Source organism: Lepus europaeus, chromosome 16, assembly GCF_033115175.1.
Source record: "Lepus europaeus isolate LE1 chromosome 16, mLepTim1.pri, whole genome shotgun sequence".
Classification (NCBI taxonomy): Eukaryota; Metazoa; Chordata; class Mammalia; order Lagomorpha; family Leporidae; genus Lepus; species Lepus europaeus.
Genome location: NC_084842.1, coordinates 43904791 through 43930413, shown reverse-complemented (window position 1 = coordinate 43930413; position 25623 = coordinate 43904791). Strand labels below are relative to the sequence as shown.

Here is a 25623-nt window from a genome sequence, read left to right as displayed (position 1 = left end):
GCATGATAAATTGTGAAATTCTCTTCAGGCAGCAAGAATTCTTTCCCTCTTCTCTTTTGTAACCGAGGTCTCTCCCCGCAGCCTCATCTCTACTTCTCAACAAACTCAAGTCCCCTGTTCTCTGAAGGATCTTTCTCCAACTGCATCCTCACCCCTCACAGTTTCTTCTTTTATGGCCAGCTTCCTGGAAACAAGCTGATATATGTGCCTATCTCCATTCTCATCTGCCATTCACTCTTCACGATATTTCTCTTTAGCTTCTGTCCTGCCTGCCACCCAATTAGGGAAAAAATGACTTAAAGGTCACACGATCTCTTTATTGAGTGCCTGTCTGTCCTGCTTTTCCTTGACCTTCCTGTAACACTTGATTATTACCCTATCTAATATGACCGATTCCATATCCTCTTATTTTACTCAAGACCTGTTGGTCGTATCCGTACATCTCTGTCTTATTGATCCTGTCGCAGAAACTTGACTCAGGTCCATCTCTGACTTTCTTCCCTACTCTACTTGCATGTCCTATTGACTCATCTGCTATTGGCTCTATGCTCAAAACTCATCTGTCTCTTCTTCTTCTTCATTTTCATTGCTCCTGCCATGGCCCAAGCCCTGAATTATCCTAGTGGGGATCATTTTCTTAGCTACCTGCCTGCTCTTTTCTCACTCAGCTAGAAAATTGGAGTATAATATTTACTACCAAGAGTCAGTGTAAGAAGTGAATGAATTTATGAATTTAAAGAGAATATGGTATTGTCAGGCAGCTGGGACTTATTAAATACAGCTTGTTCTATCTTCCATGTTTAATACACTATCTAATTTTCTTCCCAGGATTTCATTGGTTACCATTTGCCTGTAAAACTCTTCAAAGCTGCCCCTATTTTATTCAAACTCTAGATTAAATATATATCTCTTTCCAGTCTCGTGCTCAGGGACTCATACCAATCCTGTCTGTAGTAGACTACTCAGTGTTCCCCAAATAAGCCACCCTCATGTGCAAGGGGTCTTCAAAAAGTTCAAGGAAATGTATATTATGAAAATACTATGCATGTATTTCAATTATTTTTTATGCCAAAAACATTTATCTTTTACTTTTTTTTTTCATGAACTTTTTTTGAAGTATCCTCATATTTGGGAGCATTCTTTCTACTATCTAGGATTTATTTCTTCTCTGGGAAAAATATTCTTTCCCTACTTTCCAACTCTCAATGTAAGCATTAAATCCTTTGCAAAGCTTTCTCCAATTCAATCTTTCCACCCCCAGAAACAAATCATTACTCCTTAGCTCTGTTTTCCTGTACTCAATCCACATTTCTGTATAAGAGTAGCCCTTGTCACTTCTGATTAGCAATAGAGTGAATAGAACTATCAGACCAGGAGTAGGGAGACAATTCATGAAGTTGCCTAGATGCATGCCTAGGAAGGAACAAAAGGCTCCTTCCAGAGGGTAAGCAGGTTTGGAAATGAAAGAACAAGGTTAGAACAGATCAGAAAGCCACACTGCAAAACGCTGAGAGAAAACAAGGGCCCAGGAGTCCACGATTAAAAGGAATCATATCTGAAGAATTTCATTCTGAAGGCCACAACGAAATGCAAAGTGAAAACATACTAGTGAGAAAGGCATCTTCCTATCAATTGTGAAATAGTGCTCATTCCTGATTGGTACTCTATGAAGTGATGCTATGTATGAATTTTGCTGTTAATCAAGGTTCTTTCCACACTACAATTTACTAGTCCATGTGTGGAGAGATTTGGACTGTCCACTTGAATGTAGATCAAGCTAAAAGGGACTATGGTTCATAGGTGCTGTCCTGGGCAGGTGTGTGCCATTGTGGACCCAACTCCCCCCTTCCCAGCCTTGGAGTTGGCTGCCAAGACTCCACCCCACACTGGCTTCCACCAGAAGCAAGGAAGAAGGTGAATGGTCTCACTTCTGCTTATGATTCATTGGCCACAGCTGTAGCCAGGACAGTCACAGGCAGCTAGAAATTTGGAAAGCTCCTTAGCAGCTCTATAGACTTGATCTCAGAGAAAGGTAAATGCACAGTGAACTGGAAGTGTACTACCCTCCCAGATCTTCCACTGCTGACTGGACACAAACCACAGGGTTGTTTGTCTTCCTCTGACGTTCAGAGCTCCCTGAATGCAGGGTACTGATACAGTCATCTCAAAACAAACAAAAAAGGCCCTTTGTGATGGCACAGCAGGTTAAGCCACTGCCTATGGATGCCAGCACCTCCTAATGCATCTGGAAAAGCAGCAGAGGATGGCCCAAGTGCTTGGGCCCCTGCACCCACATGGAGACCCTGATGGATCTCCAGGATCCTGGTTTTAGATTGCTCCAGCCCTGGCCATTGCAGACATCTGGGGAATGAGTCAGCCAATGGAAGATATCTTTCTTTCTCTCTTCTCTGTCTGTCATATTACCTTGCAAATAAATAAAAATAACCAAAAAAAGCTAATATGCTAATGTTCAATAAATTCTTGTTAGATTAATGTAGCATGGGAGGAATTATGGGAAATGGGATCCTAAAGTGAAAACTAATGACCAGGCTGAGTCCTGCTGAACAGGAAATGTTCCTAAAAATCCATGAGCAAGGCTAGGGTGGAATAGCTAATGTAGGAGTTCTATTTCTACGTAAGCCTACTTCTAAAAGGACTGAGGTCATATTACATGATTAAATCAACCCCAAATAAAGTGATTCAGGGAAAAAACAAGGTAGAATCACATAAGGATGATTGGGAGAAGTCCAAACATGGAGGAGGTTAGTTCAGAAAATCATTAAATATGAGCTATGCCCAGTGGAAGGTCAAGCATCAAAGAAAGGTACTCATAGCTATAGTTCCTACACTTAAAAGCAATGGGACCATGGGAAACTATTTTTAAAGGTCATATAAATAAAAGAAGGCATGTATTGAAGCCTGATGTGGACAGGAAGGCTTCTTGATTAACTGTGGCCCCACTGAGGCCTCGTCTCATGAAAACACTGGGCCACAGGAGACTGTAAGCATCAGATTTGTGCATCTTGTCACTGAGCCCTCTTCAGAAGTGTATTCCAGTTTAAGAAGCTACTCTGTTCCAAGCAGGGGACAGGCTCTTTCCCACATCCTGTCTCCTCTGGTTCCTGAGCACCAGCATGAGTTGGTGAAATCAATTTGAGTTGTATCACTGGCCTAGCCCACCTGAACAGGACACCAGGAACAAGCTCAGGATAGGAAGTCAGCAAGCCTGCCTTGAGTGAACATTACCATGTCAGCTTATGATTGTATGGCACTTCAGTTCATTAAGGGCTGTTGTATTTGTTGTTCAAACAAATGTTTACCTACTGAGCAGCTTTCTGGTGACTGACAAAAGAGAATGGAAAAAGTGTATTCCTACTACCAAGGAGTCCATGGAAATGAGAAAACCAAGAAAGGAAAACCTGCAACGCAATGCAACATGCTAAGGCTGCTTACGATGGCAGTGGCCACCTCTCCCTGGTTGCCTCAGGAGTATAGTCTCTGAGCTTACAGAGGCCTCTGAGCAGATGTTACAGGGCCAGCACTGTGGCACAATGGGTTAAGCTGCTGCCTGAGATGCTGGCATTTTATATGAGCCCTGGGTTCAAGTCCCAGCTGCTTCACTTCTGATGGCCTGGGAAAACACCAGAAAGAATATGGCTCAAGTAATTGGGCTGCTGCCACCCTGGTAGGAGACCCAGATGAGGCTCCATGTTCCTGGCTCCAGCTCGGCTCAGCAGTCATTGGGGAGTGAACCAGCTGATGAAAGATCTCTTTGTCTCTTCCTCTTACTTCTATAACTCTGCCTTTCAAATAAATAAATAAGTCTTTTTTAAAAAATGTAAGAAAAGAAGAAATAAGGGAAAGAGAGGCCAGAGAGAGAAAGGTAGGCTATAATTACATAGTCAGGGGTCATGAGATTTATTTATGTTCCTTGATGAAACCTTCTTCATAAACTTTTTACTTGAACTTTCTGCTCCTTGCAACAAAATGATTCCTAATCATAACAGCTCCGCAGGCCTCTTGCTTTCAGGCAGTCAGACATAAAGACCTCAATGCTTGGTGGGATTTGTTAGTGTATGCTCCTCCCTCTTCAGCTTCCAACTATTCTATTGGCTCTCCACCTTCCCTTGACATTTACATTACCCAGTGATCTCCACCCAGTGTCACTCTGGTCCTTACTGCAGCGAGACCACCTTCCTGCTGTTGAAGGAGTACTCCCCTGGCACAGCCAAGATGTCTCACCAGTTGGATTGGCTGCCCTGTCAACCCCACTACTGAAGTTCCAACAGCCTTCTTCCCCCAACAGCACACATATAAATAATCATATAAGCAGAAAATGAGATGTACTCATAATCCCATCACCCAAATGTAGCCATTGCTATCATTGTTAAGATGTAGGCTTCTGGGCTCTTTAAAAATGGAAATTTAGGCCAATGCTATTGCTGTGGCATGGCTGGATGCAATGCCAGCATCCCATGTGGGCACCAGTTCAGTCTCGGCTGCTCCACTTCCAATCTGGCTCTCTGCTGTGGCCTAGGAAAGCAGTGGAAGATGGCCCAAGCCCTTGGGCCCCTGTACCTGCATGGAAGACCTGGAAGAAGCTCCTGTCTTCTGGCTTCGGATCAGTTCAACTCTGGCCATTGCAGATATTTGGGTTGTGAACCAGTGGTTGGAGGATCTCTCTTTCTGTCTCTGCATCTGCCTCTTTGTGGCTCTGCCTTTCAAACAAATGAATAAATCTTTTTAAACAATGGACATGTATACATGTTTTCCTAAACAAAAACAGGATCATGCTAGAGAAATCACTTTGTAACTTTTCATAGCTACGTTAGAAATGCTCTACTTAACCGCAAGCTATAAAAATCAACTTCAAAATGACTAAGGCAAAAAGGGAGAATAAAGCATCAGAGGGGACTCAAGGAAGACTTTAATAGCCAGGCTGACAGTAAGCCAGCCAAGGGCCTGCCTTTCTCCTCCCTCCCGCTCCCTCCTGCTGCCTTCCTGGTCCCTTTCCCCACATCTCTGTGAGCATCTGTTCCCTTCTTCACCAATAATTCCAAAGCTTCTTTATTTCTGCTTATATCTCCCAGCATAGGCCTGATTTAATTTTTTTCTTAATTCTTTTTTTCCTAAGTTTTCCTCACCCTGTCAAAGTGCCAAAAATTGGTTTTAAAATCAATTCTACCATTTTTCTGGTTTAGAGTTCATTAACACTATTACAACACATTCCTTCCTTCCTTCCTTCTACTTTCCTTGAGTTCATTTTGTTATTTTTTTCCTATTCTCTGTTATTTTCCATCTTCCTTTTAAAAATAATAAAAGGTGGGGGCAGCACTGTGGCATAGTGGGTAAAGCCACCGCCTGCAGTGCCAGCATCCCATATGGGCACCAGTCCTGGCTGCCCCACTTCCAATCCAGCTCTTTGCTATGGCCTGGGAAAGCAGTAGAAGATGGCCCAAGTACTTGGGCCTCTGCACCCATGTGGGAGACCCAAAAGAAGCTCCCGGCTCCTGGCTTCAGATCAGTTCAGCTCCGACTGTTGCAGCCAATTGGGGGAGTGAACCAGCAGATGGAAGACCTCTCTCTCTCTCTCTCTCACTCTCTCTCTCTCTCTCTCTCTCTCTCCCTCTTCTCTCTCTGTGTAACTCTGACTTTCAAATAAATAAATAAATCTTAAAAAATAAAAATAATAAAAGGCACATGTGAACTTTTGCCAGGCACCTTCTCCATATAACAATCCTTCTTCCACTTTCTCAAAGAATGACTCTGGCATGGGATTGAAGAGTAACATCTGAGGGGTGGTGAACATACAGCTTTCTTATTCACTGCCGGCCTGTAAAACAGTCCTTTCCAGAACATAGGCAAGGAATCCTTCAAATTCTGCCCATTCCTTATTGTTTTCGAAAGCACTGAAAAAAGGGAGAGAGAGAGAGAGAAGGAAGGAAGGGAGGGAGGGAGGGAGGGAGGGAGGAAGGAAAGAAGGAAGGAAGGAAGGAGGGAGTAAGGAGGGAGGGAGGGAGGGAGGAAGGAGAGAGGGAGGGAGAGAGGAAGGAGAGAGGGAGGAAGGATGGAGGGAGGGAGGGAGGAAGGAGGGAGGGAGGAAGGAGGGAGGGAGGATGGGAGGGAGGGAGGAGGGAGGGAGAAAAGAAGCAAGGGAGGGAGGGAGGTTAGGGAGGGAGGGAGAAAAAAAAGAAGGAAGGAAGGGAGGGAGGGAGGGAGGGAGGTATAGAAGGATTACAGATCTACTATTTGGGGAGGGAGGGAGGGAGGTATAGAAGGATTACAGATCTACTATTTGGCAAACATTGCACTAATCACAGTGCTATGTCCTCAGAAAGGAAGAGAACATTGTCTCCACTTCACCAGTAAGAGAACACATAGGCAGAGAGTCTAAATGGTCTACTCACTTACACAGCTATTAAGTAACAGAGATAAAAGGTGGACTATCTGTACCTAATTCAAATTTCATCATATTTCCTCTACCAACTATATTTCCCAGACAATTCTAAAAAAAAATCAGTAAAAACCATGTAAGAAAACTCTTTCTACAGTAACACTATTGAAGCCAACAGACATTCTTAAGAGTTCTTATATCTAAAATCTGTGGCATCATTACAGAGAGTATTTTATGTCTATCTATACCCATATCCATCTATAGATGTATTGATAGTCTCTATTGATAATGCCATGTATTTCACCATCATCCATCTCTATGGATACCCTTCGCTTGATTTTCTGAAGAGATGAGCTATGAGGATGCAGCAGAAGCAGCTGTTTTGGAAATACTGCCTTTTCTTTGTTCTGGATGCTATTTAAACATTGGCAGGGGGCCTCATTAAAGATGAATCGTTGAATTAGCAAGTAGTGTTGTAGCTAGAGGAGACAGCATGTGCCCCTGTGGTGAAAACAGATTTGCACAAAGGAGGGAAGGTTTGGGGGGATGAAGGGGCAGGAGGTGGATAGAGGATAAAAAGACTAGTGACACAGCAAAGTCAATGTTTTAATATGTTCTCCAGCCTGGTCACTATCACAGGGAACCACAAGAATGGGGGTAAAGGGACTTTTCACTCAAGAGAAATTCTGATTATTAACAACCTCACTTCCTTCCCTTTATGGTAAATGAGTATCCTGCAGACTCAAATGGCCTGATGAGGGGCACCAGCACCCCTGTGGCTTTGGAATGCCAGCAGCACTCTCTAGCAACAAGCACAAGAAAGAATGACGCTCCTCGCCCTCCTGCCCACAGGCCTTCTCCATCTTGGAGGTGGCAAACATGTATCAGCGGTTTTATTTCTTGGAATGCATGTTCCCATTCCTACATTATTTCTCACTTCACAATAGCTTCCATTTGCTTATGGGTTGAGAATGAAACAGGCATGATCCTGTCCTAGGGAAGCAATCATTGCCAGTGTTCTCTGTAGGCAAGGCTCATCCCTCCAGCAGAGTTCCATTCACTTGGTCCTATTCTTTCCCCTAAATCTTGAGGGTTCAGAATGTGGAGAGAAAAGAGAGGAAATAGATGGCAAGAAGAGGTGAAAAGAACTGTTGTTGAGTCTCGATTTTATACATTACTGTGCAAGGTGCAGTGACACATACAGTTACCCTGAAGGAGAGAATTCAATTCCCAATTTACATGGAAAGAAACTGAGTCTCAAAGAGAATAACTTGCCCAAAATTGCATAGCTGATAAATGGCCCAGCTGGAACTCACAGCCACGTGTGTCCAACTCCAAAGCCTGTGCTTTCAAACTGCTTCTCATAGATATTCATGAAAATGCGATTCACACATATGAATCAGTAGCCTAAATGGAGGCTCCCAAATGGCCCTGTCTCCAATTAACTCTCCCCCCCTGCCCTGTAATTGAAATTCTTGCTGTGTGTCCTTCCAACATGAACTCATCTTGCTCTCTTTCCTTAGTTCATGCCATCCCATCTCCTAAAGCCACTGCCTATTTGGGCAAAAAGTTCATAAGAGTCCAGATCCAAACAGCCACGGCCACAGAAGCAGCTGCATCCCAAACTAGTCTGCTGATCAGGGCTAATCTTCCTGCCTTGTTGAACCTCTGGGCTCCAAATATTTTGCCTGCACCAGGTCCTAATACAGACTCCCTTCCTTACCAAGTAGGCTTCTCTCTTGCATTTCTCCTCCAGAAGTCTATTTACTTGAAATGCATCAAGCAGTGAATTACAAAAAACCAAGTGAACAATCTGTACCAATCACTGGAGCTGAGAGAATGCTGGATGAGGTCACCTGTCTCCAGACATCAATCAGACCTTCCATCACGTCCCCTTCTCATTCCATAGGTTTGATATTAGAAGCTTTGGGTACCATCCAGGGTTCCTTTATGCCAATAAAAATACAGCTGTGAGTTGGATCACACTATAGGTTTTCATCCAGGCTCTTGGGTCACCAGGATTCAGTTGGAATTGCTGAAGTGGCTGAAAGCAGAGATTCTGATTGCCTCACAAACGCAGGCAGAGCTGATCCTATTGATTGCTCTCTTTTAAGGTCCAAGCTTGAGCATTCACCAGTATCCCCACACCCTGCTCAGTAACCGCGGGAATTACACAGTCTCCAAAGTCACCCACCACGGGAGGTGTGGAGTAAATGGTCTGTGGCTGCCATTGGGCAAATCTGCACAACATGTGGCTCCTTCTCCCTGAGTCAGTTATTACAGCACCTTTATATCAGTGGGGTCAGGGACCTCAGAGCCCATACTACACCAAAAGTCCAGGAAACATAGACCTGCCTACTGAAACCTGTTCAGCTCCAAGGGTGCAACTTGGCTCATCCATTAAGGTTCTTCTGCTTCTCACTGTGCTGAGCTAGGATCCCTCTTTCTGTTCACCCCAACAAACATGTGCCTGTCCTGTAACTGCCTTTTTTCAGGTCACCAACACCTAATTATCACTTTTCTTTGGATCTTGCATCAGACCTGCTGGAGATGCCTCCTCTTGACTTCCTGCCTCCTTCTTTCCTTGTGAATCCACTGGCCATGGGATTTCTGTGATCTCTGTGAAAGACATTTTCTAACCGCATCTCCAAGGACCACCCTGCTCAGAGCTGCACCCCGCCCCCCCTTTTAAGCTCACTGGCCTGGACTTTATTGTCTGAATCATAAAACAGAATGACGTAATACTTAATAGGTCTCTCTGACCAAATTTAATGGATAGATCTGAATTGACTCTCAGCTCCTCTAAAATTATTAGCTGTGGGACCCTAGCCAAAATCACCAGTGTGAGCCTTAGTTCTCTTATCTCTAAAATGGGAGGATCAGGGATGGCAGTGTGGCCAAGCAGGTAAAGATGTCACCTGCAATGCCAGCATTCCATATGGGTGCCAGTTCATGTCTCGGTTGCTCTATTTCCAATCATTCCAAATAGCTCCCTGCTAATGTACCTGGGAAAGCAGTAGAAAATGGCCCAAGTCCATTGTCTACCTTAGAAAAACTACTACAGAACATGCCTGTGACTATAGACTTGTAGTTCAGGCCACCGAAGATTAGAGATGGGACATGGGCACTCCCTTGACTTGCATCCTCTGGTCTGCTTTAACAAAAACCAGGAGGAAAAGAAAGCTAGGCATCAGAAGCAATGGGTGGCAGGCCTATTAATGGCTGATCTGTACGGTGATCTGCCCTCAAGGAGACCCAACAGGCCAGTCCACTGCAGTGGCTTTCAATGTGGTAAGTCTGGGCTTCAGCAGAAGTCAGCTTGTGAAGAGCCCTGGCAGCTCTGCCAAGAGTTGGATCACTGGAAATGGACCTGCCCTGGAGTCGAAGGATGCCCAGGTCAGAGCCACAGATCTTATTGGCTCCAAGCTGAAAAGCCCTTCACTCAGCCCAACTTCCAAAGTGACCACTGCAGCTGAGGGGACGGCCAAGTAGGGTCAGCGACATTGCAGGCAGAACTGTAAATTTCTTGTTAGAGATGCCACCTGCCTTTACCTGGCCAGCTCTCCTCCCAGGCCAGCCAAGTAATGAAAGTCAACAGAGTGCCTTCCCCTAGGAGGTGCACACCTCCCTTAGGATATACCCCATGTGAAGAGATAGATAGGTCTGGGCCTCTTAACTTACAAGGCCTAAAGCCCACCAGATTATTATCAAGCCCCTTCTATCAGGTTCTATTTGCCTCTCAATCAGAAAACTTAATTGTAGCTTAGACAGCACCTTTCTTAGCTCCTCTAATAATGACTCTCTCCTTTGTTCTAGACCCTGTCTAGCATCCTTGGGCCTCATTCCTTTGTAATCATAACCTCTACTCTACCACCAATGGCTCTACTCCCAACCTGTGTGTACTGATGGCCCTCTTCCCCACTTAATGCTGTATAATTGTTCAAACCTGGTAAATGCCACTCTTAGGATCATTGGTTACTATCCTCACCCTGTCTTTTATGACCTTGTCTAAATATGATCAGAGTCGGCAAACTTGGAAGGCTTCCATAGCCTTGGCAACTCATGATGACAGCCTAGGGTGGTTACTGGTGCCATAAACTAGAGTGTCAATTTGTTGGGTCAACAACAGGAGCCACTGTGCGCTTGCTCCTGATGTGGGATCTCTGTCCTTAATGTACTGTACATTTTGATTTAATGCTATAACTAGTACTCAAACAGTATGTTTCACTTTATGTTTCTATGTGGGTGCAAACTGTTGAAATCTTTACTTAATGTATACTAAATTGATCTTCTGTATATAAAGAGAATTGAAAATGAATCTTAATGTGAATGGAAGGGAAGAGGGAGCGGGAGAGGGGAGGGTTGCGGGTGGGAGGGAAATTATGGGAAGGGGAAGCCATTGTAATCCATAAGCTGTATACTGGAAATTTATATTCATTAAATAAAAGTTAAAAAAAAAAAAAAAAGAAAATGGCCCAAGTCTTTGGCCCCTGCACTCATGTGGGAGACAGGGAAGAAGCTCATGTCTCCTGGCTTTGTCCTAGCCCAGCCCCAGCCTTTGCAGCCAACTGAGGCGTGAACCAGCAGATGCAAGATCTCTCTCTCTCTCTCTCTCTCTCTCTCTCCCTCTCCCTATATCTCAGATTTTCAAATAAACAATAAAATAAAATCTTCAAAAACAATGGGAAGATTCTATAAAGCCCAGAGAGTATGAGTCTTAAATGACCAACGGCCATGGCCAGCGCCGCGGCTCACTAGGCTAATCCTCCGCCTGCATCACGGTACTCCAGGTTCTAGTCCCGGTTGGGGCTCCGGTTCTGTCCTGGTTGCTCCTTTTCCAGTGCAGCTCTCTGTTGTGGCCCGGGGGTAGGGGGGTGAGGGGTGGGCAGTGGAGGATGGCCCAAGTACTTGGGCCCTGCACCCGCATGGGAGACCAGGAGGAAGCACCTGGCTCCTGGCTCTGGCCATGGGCAGCCATTTGGGGGGTGAACCAAAGGAAAGAAAACTTTTCTCTCTGTCTCTCTCTCACACTGTCTAACTCTGCCTGTCAAAAAAAAAAAAAAATGACCAATGGCCATAAGTGCATCTATCATTTATGCCTGACACACATTAAATAATCAATTTGAGTAATTTTCTCCTAATGGTCAAGCAAAAATGGGCTGCAATGCCTACTGAATAGACACAATTAAAATTATTTATTAACCCAACCAAAACAATGCACATTGCCAAGTCAGAATGTCAACACAACCTACCAATAATCAAGAAGCATCTTTTAAAGAACAAACTTATACTTGGGAATTTGGCTATGGTTACAGATAGAAACAGGTAACTATTTTCCCATCCTCTGTGGTTAGTAGAGAGGTGCCAAAATGAAAACAGTTTCCTTTCACAAATAAGTGTAATATGAAAATTATACTCTGATTTCTTTACCTGAAAATTCTTCATCTAATTGCGTTGAGATCACTGACAATTGTTTTAAATTTTCATGGCATTTCAACTAATGCTTGGTCTTTCCTTATTTTTTTTTAAGCAACCAACTCATTTTCTGTCCAAAGGAAGAAAGAAGAAAAAGGTCAAGTATATAGAAAGAAATGCCCATGCATTTAGTGTCCTGCTTTCAAGATTTAATTCTCCGTATCACCGATAATAAGTGAAGATGCTGCCTTAATCTGGGGACATGGGGAGAAGCAGCAGCTCCATCATCCCGGAGCCAGGCTCTCTCTCCAGCTGCCCTGCTTTGTTGCTCTGATCAAGAATTTGTCTATCATAAACTGACGTTGCATGACATGTCTAAACAGACAGGCTCTCAGTTAAGGAGGCTTTGTTTCCCACCATACCTTATTTTTACCTTTTCTGTACTTTCTCAAGTTGGGTCATAAAAAAAATTGTACCAAAAAAATGTACTAGAAACTATTGATTTCTGTTGTACTGAAGCCCCTGACACTGCGGCGCGATGAAGATATTGCTGTGGACCCTGTGAGCCTTCTCATACTTCTCTTCTGCTTAGGAGGGTCTCTGAGGATGGTATTACAGATATTGTAGTTCCCACTTTCTGACTGTGGGATATCAGCAGGGTCTCTCCTGTGTAAAGAATAATTATCAGCACTGCTGTTACCTTAGTAAGTGTGTAATTACATGCTCGGGTTTGGGGGCTCTAGGCTGTGCGATTTTAAATTATACAATAATGTCAAATTCTCTCCCCCTTTCACTCCCCCCCCCTTCTTTTATTTGAAAGAAGAGGTTGGTAAAAAAAAATTTTTTTAAGAGAATGAAGGAGGAGAGAATGTGAGAGTCTTTCCCCTCACACCAGCAGAATCCGCAGCATGGTACCCTGGGAAGGGCAAACCCAGCCTCTTTCTGCCAAGATTTAAACATAGAGGATGCTCTCCTTTAAACCAAACAAAAACCCCAGACTGAACCTGGCAGGGAAGGAATGGGCCGAGGTATAGCCAGGGCACCAGGCAGTAGAGGGGAAAGGGAGCAGGTGAGTGCGTGGGTCAGGGCAGAGGTGCAGTAGGTGAGAATGAGCAGAGCTTGTGGCAAGCGTTGTCTGACCCTGGATTCCCAGGCAGAAATCAACGTTGCTGGAGCCCACCTCAGTCCAAGGGTAGGAGCCAGGCAGTTTCAGCTCTCCACTAAGAAAATTAGCCTGAGCATGATGAACAACCTGCCACGAATAGGGCGTGCCCCGTGCGGGGCTCCGGAGGCGCCATCCCTGCACCTACCCACGTGGCCAGCCACTCAGTGAGCATTGTGGGTCCAAGCAGGCCCCAAGGGGCAGGCGTGGCCCCTCAGCCCACCCGATGCTGTTTGTCTAGGCTGCTGCCCAGTTTTCTCTGCCTGTTTCCGGAGCTGCAGGCACTGGAGCCAGGGGGAACTTGGAGTTAGTGGGGGTGGTAACTCGTCCACCGCAGGCTTGAATCATCCACATTCTCCTGGCCCAGATCCTGACTTACAGACTTCTAGGCCACTCAAGTGTTTGTGTTGTCCATGGCCTTTAACACCTCCACCACCATGCAACTTCCGTTCCCTCCCACCCCGAGAAAGTGGATGTCCACAGCTCCCCATCCTGCCCCCTCCCTTGGGCTGCACACATGCAGACATCTGCTCAGGATCTCCCCACCGTCCTCCTCCCTACATAGCCCATTGCTTCTGCCACTGCCACTCCTTGTATCACTGACATACTTGAACATCCTGGAAGTTCAACACAGAGCAAGAAAGCAAGACCAGAGGAGATAAGTGACTCACCCAAGGTCACAGAGCTATTTAGTGGCCCATCCACCATAAACTTGATTCCCTGTTCTTCTTGACCTACTTTCAGTTTGCCATGTTGCTTCTGAGAACATGGATTAGATTACAATTTCAAACAACTAAGGGTTGAACTTATATAAGAGTTATGCACATAATAATAATAATACCTAAGATTTATTGAAAGCTCATATAGCTAACATTTATTTATATTTATGTGTGTTTCATTGGATCTTCACAATGATCATTGGGGAGAGGGACTTTCTTATCCCCATACAGAATGGGAAACTTGGCCAAATAAAGGAAAAGAAAGTTACTTGGACTCCTGGTAGAGCCAGGATTCAAACTCAGATCTGCATAACTACAAAGCCTACATGTTTTTCTCCTAAGTCTAGGGCTTCCCATAAGATACAGAGAATCTTCAAAGGGTTCCTATAAAATTCACATTGTAAAGCAACTACATATGGATCTAAAATTTTTGAACCAGAATAAACTTATCTCTTAATTACATTTTCCATGAACTTTTTGCAATGTCCTGGTACATCAGTAGATGTGCTTGGCAGATGCTTTAGAACAAATCTGTGACATTAGGCAATCATTTTCTCCTCATCATTCCTGTTCTTTTCCATCCTGCAAAACGTAGTTTTTCTCTTATGCACAGACCCAGACTGACTTGGCTGGGGGCAGTTCAAGTGCATGACCATGAATTCCTCTCCAGCAGACACAGAGTCGGTCAGTGTGCTTTGCCAAAGCTGGGCTTTCCTCTCCATAGGCACAGCCTGCCACCAGCCCTGACCAACCTCCTGCTCACAGCCCATCCATAAGACTTCCTCCATCTGAAATGAGACATCCACACTGAGGGATTGCCAACCAAAACAGATCAGGTAGGATTGAGTTTCGGAATTTAATGATCACATCCTTTGGTTCTTCTAGTCCCCACAGTTTCTGCAGAATATGCTAAAGGTAGGCAACCAGAGCTGGGCAAATTCCATTTTCAGACTGTAAATAACAACCACATACATTGAAACAGACATTCTCACTTCATCGTGTTTCCATGCACGTCATCCCAGTTGGTACTTCATCAACCTGGGGCGAGGGGGAGGCAACTAGCTTTCTTCACCTCTCTCCCTGCCCCTCCAGCATCTTTTTCAAAAAAAAAAGAGATACACAAAGAGATTGACTTGGTCCAAACCCAAAAAGGAATGGAAGCCTGGGTCCTGACCCCTGGCAGGCGTTGATTATCATCAGACTCCTCGTAGATGGCCATGTGTGGACTGTCCTAGAGTTTGCCGGGCACTGTCAGAGCTTTACGTCATGTTGAAGGAGAAGGACTGTGGCTCAGGAGACTGAGTGGCCCTCTACAGAATGCAGAAATGTGGAACTGGGCCTAAAACCCCAAAGTAAACCTTTTGCCACCAGCCACTTCACCCCAAAGCTGCTTCCAGTCAGTGTCTGATTTTGAGGCCCTCCTGTAACCTTAGGTCAGGGTGAATCTTTTCATTTTTACTTCTCTCTCCATGTTTATCTATAATTCTGACCCTTGATAATAACTTTTCCCCTGCACAGAAAATTCAGGAAGAAGTCTTTCCATATGAACACATGAACATAGGGTATCAACTGAGACTCACAACCAAATAATGTCTCCAAAAGATGAAACACACATCAATGCATATTTACTAAGAACATGCTGCAGACTTTGAAGATACAAAAGAAAAAAAATGAGACAGCTCTGTCTTCAAAGAGGTTGTGCACTAGCTGAAGGGAAAAGATCTTGAGGTAAATAATTAGGATTCATTTAAAATTTAAGAGAGTAAATGGGTGACAGTGAATACTGGACCTTGGGGAAGTTAGTGATATAGAACAGACCATATTCTGCTCTCATGAGGAAGAGCATTGGAAATAAATAAATAACCATCCTGTTTAGTGGCAGGAAACATAAGTACAGGGAGTCATGAGTGTCTATCATAAAAGGATCTAATCTGTTATGGTATGAAGGAGGGCATCCTGGAGGAAGAGTGATCTTTTAGCTGAGATCTGAAGAGTTCAGAGAATATGAGAAATTAGTTCTGGGAAGAGTGAAGAAGCTGCATACATGGATTCTGTTGCAGAGAAGAGGAGATCACTTGGTCTTTTTACCCTGGCAGATGGAGAAGAGATCTGAGGTGGATGTTGGAGGGAGGTGGAAGGAAGGTGGGGCATGGAAGGCATTTTTGGTGCCAGAGGACTGCAGAGACAGTAAAACACAAGGCCTGCTAAAGCCTACAACAAAGACTGGTATCCACTGAGGTCCAGCTAAGTCTTGTTCCCTGGCAACAGCAAGACAAAGGAGTCCTCCTGATCTTCGTTCCTCCTCCCTATCTAGCTGCACCTCACCACACTAACTTGTACATGCCACGAGGGCAACCTCAACTTCTGTCAAAAGTCTTGCTCAAACCCATGATTCACAGAAGCTGGTTCGATGGGGAGGGTAAGGGCCCTGGAGCAGTCAGTTCATGGAGTTGATCAGGCAAGCACAGCACATGTGACTAATGGGCTTTTAGTCAGGGAAGAGCACAGCCACCGATCTGGGTGCAACGGCATCTGCAGATCCAGCATACCACGTGGGAGTGAGCAGACCCTTGTTGCAGGCATGAGGTTCTGGGCAGACTCCAGTCTCAAGAGAGGAGGAGGTAAGCAAAAGCAAGAAGGAATCAGGAAAGAGGCCAAGGCATGTGGAGGAGCAGTAACCCTTCCCTCAAGCGAGGTATATATGCTAATAAGTATAGTGACATATGTAAATAGACCATCAATAAGTGCTTATGACAATGGTGAAGATAAAAACACACATGTCTAGACATCCATACAAGTTCTCTTAAAGTTCTACTTAATACTATTGGTTGAATTCTGTAATTAATACACAGTTATTCTTAAGTGTTGAAACTTAACTGAAAAGTGATCCCTGTTAAATATGAATGGGAATGAGAGAGGGAGGAGATGTACAATTTGGGACATGCTCAAGCTGACTTGCCCCAAATGGTAGAGTTAGAAACATACCAGGGGATTCCAATACAATCCCATCAAGGTGGCATATACCAATGCCATCTCACTAGTCCAAGTGATCAATTTCTGTTCACAATTGATCATAATGATAGGACTGAGAGTCAAAGGGATCACATAAACAAGACTAGTGTCTGAAAATACTAACTGATAGAATAAAAAAAAGGGAGAGAACGATCCAACATGGGAAGCGGGATACACAGCAGACTCATAGGATGGTGGATGTCCTAAATAGCACTCTGGCCTCAGAATCAGCCCTTAAGGCATTCGGATCCAGCTGAAAAGCCCATGAGAGTATTTCAGGCATGGAAAGCCAAGACACTCTGGCAAAAAAAAAAACAAAACAAAACAAAACCAAACCTAAATGAAAGATCTCTATGAGTGAGATCCCAGTGGAAAGAACAGGTCATCAAAGAAGGAGGTACTTTTCTCTGAAGGGAAGAGAGAACTTCCACTTTGACTATGACTTTGTCTAAATATGATCAGAGTCGGCGAATTCAAAAGGCTTCCATAGCCTTGGCAACTCATGACAAGAGCCTAGGGTGATTACTGATGCCATAAACAAGAGTGTCAATTTGTTAAGTTAACAACAGGAATCACTGTGCACTTACTCCTCATGTAGGATCTCTGTCCTTAATGTGCTGTACATTGTGATTTAATGCTATAACTAGTACTCAAACAGTACTTTATACTTTGTGTTTCTGTGTGGGTGCAAACTGTTGAAATCTTTACTTAATATATACTAAATTGATCTTCTGTGTATAAAGATAATTGAAAATGAATCTTGATGTGAATGGAAGGGGAGACGGAGCAGGAAAGGGGAGGGTTGTGGGTTGGAGGGAAGTTATGGGAGGGGGGAACCATTGTAAACCGTAAGCTGTGCTTTGGAAATTTATATTCATTAAATAAAGGTACAAAAAAAGAGAAGAAAAAAAACTCATTTGATTTTAAATTTTCATAGGCTCTTTAGCACAGTAAAGGATCTTGGAGATTATTACATATTCCGTTTTTTTTTTTTAAATTGTTTATTTGAAAGACAGAGAGACAGACAAAGCGAGATCCCATCTGCTGTTTTAACTCCCAGATGACGCAATTGCTGGAGCTGGTTCAGGTCAAAGTCAGGAGTGGGAACTCAATTCACATCTCTCATCTGGGTAGAAGAGACCCAACTACTTGAGCCATCACTTGCTGCCTCCCAGGTGTGCATTAGTAGGAAACTGGAGTCAGGAGCCAGAGCCAAGAATTGAACCCATGCGATGCGGGATTTGGGTGTCCTAGTTGGTGTCTTAACCACTAGATTGAATGCCTGCCCCATCCCTTCTTTTTTCATATGAAGAAACAAAAACCCAGAGACATTAAGTTACTCGACAAGGTCACACAGCTAATTAGCTAGAAAGCTAGGTTGAAAACCCTGGTCTCTTGACTCTTAATCCATTTCTCTTCCCACAACATATTTCTAATTTAGAGTTAGATTTAAATTAGAAAAGAAGCAATCTGCCATCAATCCAGCAATGAGCACTGGATTTTTTTTCTCTCATTACTACATGGGCTTTTATTCTGAGATTAATGCACCTTTGGTCTACAATCTTTATATTTCATTTTATAAAATTCTGTAGAAAATTCATTCTGATTAATAGGATTGCATTTTCAATATCAGTATGGGCTGTTTCTACAGCTACAACTACATTTATTAAAGTTGTCATTCTTCAATGAATTTAAGAGGATGGAGAGTAGACACCTATATTCGCATGCATGTTCATCTTGTGTATATCAGGGTAAAGACAGCCATGTACGGACAGAGCTTTCCAGAGAGTTCAATTGATCCACAGCCACAAAATCTGTCTTTAAATCCTGGCTTTGCTACTTTCACCCCGAGTGAACTTGGGCAGCTAACACAACTTGTCAGAACTCTTCTCCCTGCTAAATGGTGAGAGGAGTCCCCACCCTGTGCTAGCTTCTGGGATTGTTTCTAGGCTCAAAGGTTATGTTTGTGAGCATAAATACTGGGCAACAACACCCCCTACCTTTGGGGCATCCTAGGTCTGGGTCTCTGTGGACCATACTCGGGAAAACTCTGCCTTGGGAGCAATGGTGACCTTGGTGCCCCAGCAGACCAACAGGGAACCATCGGATCATTCAGACATGAAAGAGATCAGTAAAGCTTGTTTAAGAGTCTCTCAGCAGAAATACATTTGCGAGTTATTTCACCCCTGTACAGATTTGTACCAAGTTCTCTACAGTATCTTACCAAAGTCTGAAGACACAGAGACACCACAAAAGACAGCTCAAGTTCATACGCTCAGTAGGGCCTGTGTCTCCCAAATCTCCAACTGTCATGGTGGTTGCCTCCCTACTTGTTTTCTGGGAACACACAAGATTTACTTCCAGAATATTTGGTCATTAAATCTAGGGTTTTAACCCCAAATTCTCCACTTTTGTACAGTAAAGTGGACTAAACTTGAACCTAAAGGCTTTTGGATCTGATTACAGTCAGGCTTTAAAGGTCCGTGCCTTCACTACGGACCCTCCCATCTTTCTCCTTTCAATTCAGTTTTATTCGGAGGTTCACAAAGTGCAGGTGGAATTCTGGGTTTATATTTAGCTTAGGTGGGCAAATCCTCTCTCCTCCTCACCTCCTTTCTGACATCCCACAGCATGGTCAAGATGCTTTTACATACATCATTCATTCCTCATGATGCTCCTTCAGATGGGGTATTTGTATCCATTGTAAAGGTAAGAAAACTCAAGACAGTATGTTCAAAGTCACAGGGGTGGTTAGCGGTACAAGTGCCTCCAAATCCAGACCCTTGACTCCAAATGCCAAGCTCATGCCATGACACTAAACGCAGTGAGCAAGACAACTGCCTGTCACAGGGCCTTGTGGGTTGGTCCCCATGTGCCCAATGCATCGTGGATGCAGAACACCATCCCCATGTTCCCTATTTCTAAGCTAATTCTAAACAGAGGGAGCTACTGTCTGCTGATCATGAGAGACTTTCAAGCTGGCAGAATGACTTCCCAAGAGAAATCCAGGGAAATCCCACTGACTTGTGCATGTAAAGCAGGGTTAGACAAACCTTCCAGAAGCGTTCCAAGGGAACACATTTGGGATTGGGAAAGAAATAAACCACCAAAATGGTATTTCCAAACTCACATGGCTGTCATTAAGTTTCTCCTGGGGGAGAGGGGCAGAGAAACCAGGACAGATTTGGGGAAAGGTTGGTCTAATTCTTTTTATTTCCTCATTATAAAGTTGTCTCATTCTAAGTCAGAGGAGAACTACCTCTGTTAATTGCCAGTACAGGAACTTGTTCATCATGCTGCTGCCCCTTCCACATGTCAATTTCGGAGAGGAAATTCAAGGTGAGGATGACTTTGTAAGCCCAGAATGGAAAGGAGTGGGCTAGCCCCCAGCCTAGATCTCTGCTCTCAAATGTGCTCTTAGGACACTGGTCCACATTGGTGTGTTTGTTACACTAAGGTTTGCAAATAATTTTTCCTGTACATTAGAAGAAATTTTAAATTTTTTTCAATATCCTTACTCTAATATTCTGTCAATGGTACCACAGAGGGGCTAGTGCTGTGGTGTAGTGGGTTAAGCTAAGGCCTGCAATGCCAGAATCCCATATGGGTAACAGTTTGAGTCCTGGTTGTTCCACTTCTGATGCAACTCCTTGCTAATGTGCCAGGGAGAGCAGCAGAATACAGCCCAAGTACTTGGACTGTTGCCACCACATGAAGACCCAGCTTTGGCCTTTGCAGCCTTCTGGGGAGTGAATCATCAGAAGGAAGATCAATCTCTTTCTCTCTTCTCCCCTGCTCTGTCTTTTCTTCTCTCTGTGTGACTCTTTCAAATCAATAAATAGTCTATGAAGGAAGGTGAGAAGGTGGGAAGGAAGGAAGAGAGGAAGGGAGGAAGGGAGGAAGGAAGGAAGGAAGGAAGGAAGGAAGGAGGGAGGGAGGAAGGAGGGAGGGAAGGAGGGAGGGAGGGAGGGAGAAGGGAGGGAGGGGAAAGGAAAGGAAAGGAAAGGAAAGGAAAGGAAAGGAAAGGAAAGGAAAGGAAAGGAAAGGAAAGGAAAGGAAAGGAAAAAGGAAGAGAGAAAGTGAGAGAGAAAGAAAGAGGGCCAGCACTGTGGAGTAGCGGGTTAAGCAGCTGCCTGCAGTGCCAGCATCCCATCCCATATGGGTGCTGGTTCAAGACCCGGCTGCTCCACTTCCTATCCAGCTCTCTGCTATGGCCTGGGAAAGCAGTAGAAGATGGTCCAAGTCCTTGGACCCCTGCAGCCGGAGGAGGCTCCTGGCTCCTGGCTTCGGATCAGTGCAACTCTGGTCGTTGTGGCCAATTGGGGAGTGAACCAATGGATGGAAAACCTCTCTCTCTCTCTCTCTCTCTCTCTCTCCCCCCCCCCATTCTTCTCTCTCTGTGTAACTCTGACTTTCAAATTAATTAATTAATTAATTAAAAGAAAGAAAGAAGAAAAGGAAAAAAAAGAAAAGAAAAGAAAAGAAAAGAAGAGAAAAGGAGTGAAGGTAAGCGGCAGGGGAAACACTCATGGCTATGACCACAGCCATGTTCTGGGAATGTGAACATATAATTTCTGTCCAGATGGAAAAACAATTTGGGCTTACATATTCCTAAAACTACGTCTTTCCCCCACTACACTGAGTACCTTCTCCTCATTTTTCCCAGATTGAACAAAATTTATTTTAGGGTAAGTTCTTTAATTCTAAATAAATATAAACCAAGAGTAGGAATTTCCATCTATGACCAGGAAACAAAAAGGCTATGGTTTAGACCCCCTTCCTTCATGAATTCACTGGATGACCTTGGCAAGTCATTCAATGCCTCTGACCATGGTAATTTCACAGAGAAGATACAGAAAACCTTTTAGCCTTCTCTGTGTAAGTTATGGGGATGATTATACTGATGCTCAGAAGCCAAATAAGAGCTGGTATCATTAAGTACCTACTAGGTGCTAGGTGCAAAACATACCTTCATCTCAGTTAATTCATGCAGAGGTGCTACCCTACAGGTGTTATTATCCCATGTTACAAAAAGAAACAGGCTTAGCAAGGTGATTCACACGAAAGTACTTGGACAGGTATATGAACCTATAATCCAATGTAAGACATTTTTTAAATTATTGTGATTAGCACTACCAACTATACAATGATTTATAAAATAAGAACTAAATATTTTTTCTTACCATTTGTTAAACTTCTTTACTTAGTATAGAGCTAATCAGATGTGTATAAAGTTAATTGAGGGGCCAGCGCTGTGGCATAGCAGGTAAAGCTGACGCCTGCAGTGCCAGCATCCCACATGGACACTGGTTCAAGTCCCGGCTGCTCTACTTCCGATGCAGCTCTCTGCTATGGCCTGGGAAAGCAATAGAAGATGGCCCAAATCCTTGGGCCCCTGAACCTACATGGGAGACCCAGAAGATGTTCCTGGCTCCTGGCTTTGGATCGGCACAGTTCTGGCCATTGCAGCCATCTGGGGAGTGAACCAGTGGATGGAAGACCTCTCTCTCTCTCTCTTTCTCTCTCTCTCTCCCCTCCTTCCCTCCCTCCCTCTCTCCCTCTCCACCTCTGTATAACTCTGATTATTAAATAAATATATAAATAAATATTTTTTAAAAGTTAATTGAAAGTAGATCTTAGTAAAAAATAAGAACAGGAATAGGAAAGGGAGGAGGAAAAAGAATGGGATATTCCTAAAGTTGTATTTATGAAATGCATGAAGCTCATATGCCTTAAGTAAAAGGTTACTGGGAAAAAATATTGAATGAAAGATAGTTTTAAAATATAAATTAAGGGGGCCGGCACCATGGCTCACTTGGTTAATCCTCTGCCTGCGGCGCCGGCATCCCATATGGGCGCCGGGTTCTAGTCCCGATTGCTCCTCTTCCAGTCCAGCTCTCTGCTGTGGCCTTGGAGGGCAGTGGAGGATGGCCCAAGTACTTGGGCCCCTGAACCCGCATGGGAGACTAGGAAGAAGTACCTGGCTCCTGGCTTTGGATTGGTGCAGCACCGGCCGTAGCGGCCATTTAGGGAGTGAACCAACAGAAGGAAGACCTTTCTCTCTGTCTCTCTCTCTTACTGTCTATAACTCTACCTGTCAAATCAATTAAAAAAAAAAACATAAATTAAGCCCAGCCTGAGGAACCAATAAAAGATACAGTCCTTGGAGAAATATTTGCAGGATGAGGAAGGTTTCCTGAATCCATTCTTATATTTTTGGTACTGGGATACAAATGCTAGTGAAAGACTCCAAATTCTCTTCTCTGTGGAACTTAACTTTTTCATGGTGGATGCAGTGAGTGAATATATTAATAAAATAAATCAGAGTCTTTCAGATGTGGATAAAAGGGAAGGAGAAAAATAAAACTGGAAATAGGAGAGAAAAATGACAAATTTATTAAGTGCTCAGGGAAGGTCTTGCTAAGAAGATGTCACTTGAGCAAAGAGTTAAGTGGACAAGCATTGATCAATGCTTATTTTCTTTTAAGATTTATTTATTTATTTGAAAGGCAGAGTTACAGAGAGGCAGAAAAAGAGACATCTTCCATCCACTGATTCACTCTCCAAATGGTCACAATGGCCGGAATTGAGCTAATCTAAAGCCAAAAGCCAGGATCTTCTTCCAGGTCTCCTACATGGGTGCAGGGTCTAAGGACTTGGGCCATTTTCTGCTGCCTTCCAACGCACATTAGTAGGGAGTTGGATTGGAAGTGGTGCAGCCAAGACTTGAACCAGCACCCAGATGGGATGCCAGCACTGCAGGGAGCAGTTTTACCTGCTACACCACAACTCTGGCCCCTCAATGCTGATACTAAGGGAGGAATCTTCCAGAGAATGTTAGTGAGGTCCCAACTCATTCCATCTCATTAGTCACTTGAGTTTCCCATGGATCATCCCAATGCAGAGACCACACACTTATATGGAGTAGAATCCTGAGAATTACAATAGGAAGAAATTCAGTTTACCCAAGAACAGCCTTGAACATCCCTGGAAAATCCAGTTCTTGCTCTAATATAATTTTTTTTAAAGATTTACCTATTCATTTGAAAGGCAGAGTGACACAAGAGAGGGAGAGAAACAGACAGAAAGAAATCTTCCATTCACTAGTTCACTCCCCAAATAGCCACAAGGCCATGACTGGGCCAGGCCAAAGCCAGGAGCCTGGAACTCTATCTATGTCTCTCACATGGGTGGCAAGGGCTCAAGTACTTGGACCATCATCCATTACTTTCCAGCACACTAGCAAGGAGCTGGATTGGAAGCAGAACAGCCAGGACTCCCACCATGCTCTGATATCAGATGTCATCCTCTCAAGAAGCAGCTTAACCCACTACAACACAATACCGGTCCTTTTGCCCTGGTATTTTAATATAGGTATCAACCCGGCATGTTACACAGAGAGGCTAATCATCCTTGCCTGAAAAGCCCACAAATGCAAGCGATTCACATTGGAATCCTATTTCAGAGGCCCACATGAAAAAATAAACATTGCTTTAGGAATACATAGAAACTGCTCAGTTCACCCCCAACTCTCTGATGTCTACAAAACTGAGTGGAAGAGGTGCCCTGTGGGGCTGACAAAGCAACCCCTTTTGAGATTCTGTTGCTAAGCAGGGTAAAGCAAAGCATTTCAGTCCTCAAATGAAAGCCCAGTGCATGCCTGCCCAGCCTGCCCACAGCTTGGGTGTCCTGCAGGCGACAGAGCCACTGTCCAGGGCTGCCTCCCTCCACACCCAGCCTCTCCCCTCTGCCACCTCTGCCCCCACTCCGTTATTAGGTATGCATTTCAGATTTTGAATGGATCTCCTTGTCTGGCGTTAATTGACAGTGAAAGCCCGGTTTTCAAAGCCAAGGTCCGAGCACTGAAGGTAAGTGATCAGAGGACTGCCCTTGTAATAAATCACTGTGGCGCGGGTCACCGTTTGGAGTGTGAATGCAGTGTTCAATAAAGAAACACACTCCACCTTTCAGCTTCAAGCCGACCCTGGCTAATTGACCTCATTGTAGTCCCTCCATTAATCATTCTGGCACATGGGGCAAGAGGCAGTTTCACTGCTTAGGTTGCAGGGAGGAGGGGCACCAAATCCGTATGGGGGTGGGTAAGGGTTGAGGGGGCAGTTATAATGTAAAAGGAAATCATAGACAATTCTCCCTTAATTAACTCATTGGATTTCCAGGTTGACCAGATACCATTCACTTTACTGAAGGAATGTGGGGAATAATGCAGAGGCCTTCATTAACTTCACACCAGGACGCAGGAGTTTGGGTCTCTAACAAAAGCAGATGTGAGCATCTGTACCCCATCCAGAGAGCTGCTCTGCCAAGGGAGGGGATAGCCTGATGCTACATAATCATTCAGTGTCATCGATCTCCCCAGACCCTGATTAATAAATCGCAGCAGAAGTCTTTTACAGCGGTGACTACAATTTTATTTCTCCTATTAGAAGCACATGAGCTACCGGGACTGGCTGTTTCCCCATGGCCCCTCCCATTCACCCCTCAGCCCCTGTCTAGGACTCTGCATTTGCTCTGCTGGTATCCTTTCCATGGGTCTATTTTGTTTGAGAAATGTGGGGCCATTGAGAAATGTCAGACCCCTCCATCCTGCCAAGCTAATCCCAAGCTGACTATAAGGACAGCAAGCTCCAACAGAGGAGTCGGTTCAAACTGCAGCTCAAAGCCTGCTTCTTTAATGCAACTCAACAAACATAATGTGGGCACCTGTTATGTACCATGCATTGCACCACACTAGCAATACACACACACACACACACAATATGATTTGTGCTGGTCCTCAGGGAACTTAGAATCTGCAGTGATCCATTTATAGTTTCAAAATGCAAAATCTGCCTTTTTGGACCAAGCTGCTTTAAATTAGGCATTTTAAAAAGAGCTTTTGCCCCCTGATTAGTCGCTATTAT

The 25623-nt window shown here is 44.2% G+C and overlaps 1 long non-coding RNA gene across 1 annotated transcript in view; it reads right to left on the bottom strand.

Moving 5' to 3' along the window:
• Positions 1-4584: 4584 nt before the first annotated feature.
• The window catches only part of LOC133775144 (uncharacterized), a 65958-nt gene continuing 44919 nt past the window's right edge, over positions 4585-25623 (bottom strand). Inside the window, exon 3 of the long non-coding RNA XR_009868197.1 lies at positions 4585-4718. This is a non-coding gene — a long non-coding RNA (uncharacterized LOC133775144). The remainder of the gene's footprint in view (positions 4719-25623) is intronic.